At 45.7% G+C, this 3,740-nt stretch overlaps 1 long non-coding RNA gene across 1 annotated transcript; it reads right to left on the bottom strand.

The window, feature by feature from the left end:
• Nucleotides 1-525: 525 nt before the first annotated feature.
• On the bottom strand, nucleotides 526-3,132 carry LOC143269751 (uncharacterized). The gene is made up of 3 exons (XR_013046418.1): nucleotides 2,836-3,132; nucleotides 1,637-1,886; nucleotides 526-830 (listed from the first exon to the last, which is right to left on the bottom strand). It is a non-coding gene; the product is annotated as an uncharacterized LOC143269751 (long non-coding RNA).
• Between the last annotated feature and the right edge of the window lie 608 nt (nucleotides 3,133-3,740).

Below are 3,740 nucleotides of genomic sequence, written 5' to 3'. Positions count from 1 at the left end.
AGGGCCCTGGGCCAACAGCACTGAAGTCACCTCGTTGCTCTTATAAAAGGCTCACTACCTGCCCTTCCCACCCCTTCCAGACAGATAAGAGAAGGTTTTAATAAGCTTCTTGAGGGATTTGTTCTCAAATTAAACATAAGAGGTTTTGACTTAGGTGAAGTGTGTGCCAGTTATCTTCATGTGTGTCCCTAGAAACTATTTCACCCAACTATTTTTGCAACAAAGCACTGAGTTGGTGCCGGAATCTGCTTCTAGGCGAGCTTCAATCTTGAAGGGCTTGGCAGGTCAAAGTCAGGGAAACGGGTGTGTTTGGAGAGCTCAGGATGTAAACTTAGTAAGGAAAAGAAGCAACCAGGGCAAAGTCATTACACGTTTTCAAGTTTGAACAGAATAGACAACAATCCACTATCAAGGTTACTGGCCAATGGCGGGGACTAACACAGGTGACAGAATAAAAAAGAGGAGCCTTCAGGTCCCATACAGACACAAAAAGGAAAGCATGACAAATTGAGACAGAGTCAACTAATTCTAGCCTTTCAGAGGCTTTTAATGATCCTGGATAATACGCAGTAAGTAAGAAGCATTGATGCTTTAGGAGAGGGTTGGGTAGAGCAGGCAGTGAGCTTGATTATGCAGGCACGATACAGGAGCTGGTCCTCAGTAATACCAACCCAGCTCAAACAGGGCCTCTGCCTCAGGGAAGGTCCCAGCACACTCCTTATGCCAAGCAACTCTTCCTGTTTTTTTAGAACTCCAATGCCTGTTGTGGCAAGCTAGGGTGACTGATGGCTCCTCTCTGCATCTTTGGAAACTGGCCATGACTCTTGGTCCTGGAAGGGTTTGAGAAGAAACTCTGTATTGCAAGGAGAGCCAGATCCCCTCTGACCTCATGCCCTCTGTCAGGAATTACACATCTGCTCTCTCCTTTTCTGCTCTCATTCTTTAACAGGAGCTCTAGTCCAACAAAGGTTCATTATGTCTTTATGATTTCCCAACCTCCCTGAAGACAATAATCACCCAGGGCCCTTGCAATATCTAGCAAGCCAGTACAGCCAGCAGCCTGTGGGCCCCCAGCTGAGACCTCCTAGTAACCTGAAGGTTTGACATTCACCTTGGGAAATTTTTATCAGGGAACCTGGGGAACACTGGGCCCCCGAGTTTAGGACTGTGGGTATCTTAAACCAGATCCCTGGATCACAGTCATGTTTCAGTCCATTTCCACTCTATAATCCCACATGAGTTACAGATCCAAACAAGCATTAGTTTCTTCCCCTGTACAAAAGGGATGAATATAATACCTCCCCTTAGGCTTCTTTTGAAAGTAAAGTGAGGCATGAGAATGGAATACCTGGCAGAGTATGAGGCACAGAGTAACCTTCATTGGAATGTTATTTAGCTTTTAGAGTCTCCTAATGAGTTAGGAGTAATGATATTAACAGACTAATGGCCATGCACTAAAAAAGGAATGGGATGCACATTTCCCCATCCTTGCCTCATGGTCTAAGGTAAGTCTTCATTTAACTACCCTTGCCCAATGGCTTCTGGCTTTGCTCAGCTCTGCAGTCTCATTTCCTGCCTAATCTTTTCTAAAATGTCTTAATAATTTTGGACTTGCCTACTCACACACGCCACTCACCTTGTTTCCAACCCATCTGCAGGAAGCTGCTTCTCTCTGGAATATCTGCATCTCCTTCCATTCACCTAACCAGCAGAGAGCTCCTGGGCAGGTGTTGCACATAGCTTGGTTCTGTCATTCCCCAGTGTGAGAGCACTGAGCTTATCTTTCTCTTGCTTGTGTGGCACATCCAAGAACCCCAGTGACAAGAAAAGGGAGGTAATACACTCTTGAAGTACAACATGCTTCAAAGACAGGCAGATGCGTGATCCTGGAAGACCAAGGGTGAGGCCAGTGCATGAAGCCTCTTATGTCCATTGGCACTTGGTTTAAGAAAGTACTTCCAGGTAAGAAACAGAAACATCCCACATGGAGCTCCCAAGCAGCGATGATGCCTACCAGAGAAGCCCCCCACCCAAGGGTCTGTGATGTCAAAAAGGGAAACATGCTAAACATTTGTTAAAGATGTCCAAATAAGTTTTATCCAGAAAACTCCAGTAAAAGCATGTCTGCAGCTAAGTCAAATGTGACAACAGCTTGTGAGGACAGATGAGGATGAAGGGAAAGAGAGGGCTATGGAAACTATAGGGGTTATGAAAACAGCCCCATGGGGATGTAATGGACGAGTGGAAAGTGGCAGAATTGGGAAAGGAGCTTTGGAAGTATGGGTGGGACCAAGGCACACTTTGTCTTCACATTTTCATGTCAAAGACTTGGTCCAGGGGACAATCTTGAGACATGAATTAGCAACGGTGCAAGCCAGGTTGAAGTTTGGTTGAGCCTCTGGGCTCAGTGTTCACAGGAGTCTTTTGTGTTACATGGGAATTGACAGAGCAAACTGAAACTTCTTCTCTGTATTCTTTGTAGGTCTGAGAATGGACTCAGGAGTTCCACTGAGCTTCCTCTTGGGGCAGGAGTAGGAACTACGGGAAGGCTATGTGAGTATATGTAGACAGGGAAGAGGTACCCAAAACAGGGATGCACTAGTGTGAGCTTCCTCAGTGAAGGCATCGATCTGAGCTTTGCATCAGTTGAATAGTGGTTGGGAAATGTCTGGTACTGTCACTTCCTATTGCATGTTACTTCCTGCACTTGTCCCATCCCTGAAGGTCCTTGTAACCAATATACTGTAATAAGACATTAGTTCTGTGTAAATAATACCCTAACTCTATGTAAGCAACTCCCAACAGTACGGTTCATTCCTCACTCATCCCACATACCTCTTCTGGCTTGGTTGCTCATCTTTTACCACAGTGTGTGATCCTGATGCCAACATGAAGATGTAGCTACTCCTGGGAAGCAGCAAAGGAGCACAGGACAGAGCAAAGAAGGTTCTGGAAGTAGTATTTGTCAGTTTGGCATATGTCCCAGACAGCTTATGTTTGACCCCTGGTACTTAAAAAAAAGTGTGTGTCAGGGAGGAATCCAAATAAACTGACTTGCCCAAGCTTAGCATCCATTGGCCAAGCCTGATGCCAATGTTGCAGCGTTCTTGTCTTTTATATGGTGAGGCATACACACAGCTCTTCCTGGATGCACATTTGGGGACAGGGATTGCAGAGCCGCTCTAGTCTGCATAGGAAGAGTTTGAAGTGCGTGACAACAGTGGCAAATGGTTCATTTGGATGCCCAAGTGCATAGTGCCATATGTGGCCCTGAAAGCCAAGTGCATTGCTCAGATGTGGACAACTACAACTTCCATGCTACTGGAGAATGGCCGAGTCTGGAGCCAGGTGGCCTGATGACTATCAGTCCCTGACATTCCCATTCACCATCTTCTAGTTCCTATTTTGCTCCTTCTCTTTCTCCTTTCTCTTCCTCTCTCTCTCTCTCTCTCTCTCTCTCTCTCTCTCTCTCTCTCTCTCTCTCTCTCTCTCCTTCTTCCTCCCTTCCCTCTTGTAAAATAATGAGATCCAAGGATAGAGATACTGCTCCATGGTAGAGTGATTGCTTAGCATGCACAAGACCCTGGGTCTGCTATCTAATACTGGCAAGAAAAAAAGAAGTTCCGAAAGTTAAGTGACTTGCTCAAGGTTAGCAAGCAGAAACAGTGTCCCCATTTCCCATGCTGGAGTCATTTTCAAGGCTGCAATTTGAAGAGCATTAAACAAAGCGAAGACCTCTC

This window comes from Peromyscus maniculatus, chromosome 20 (genome assembly GCF_049852395.1).
Source record: "Peromyscus maniculatus bairdii isolate BWxNUB_F1_BW_parent chromosome 20, HU_Pman_BW_mat_3.1, whole genome shotgun sequence".
Classification (NCBI taxonomy): Eukaryota; Metazoa; Chordata; class Mammalia; order Rodentia; family Cricetidae; genus Peromyscus; species Peromyscus maniculatus.
This window is presented reverse-complemented; position numbering and strand designations above follow the sequence as displayed.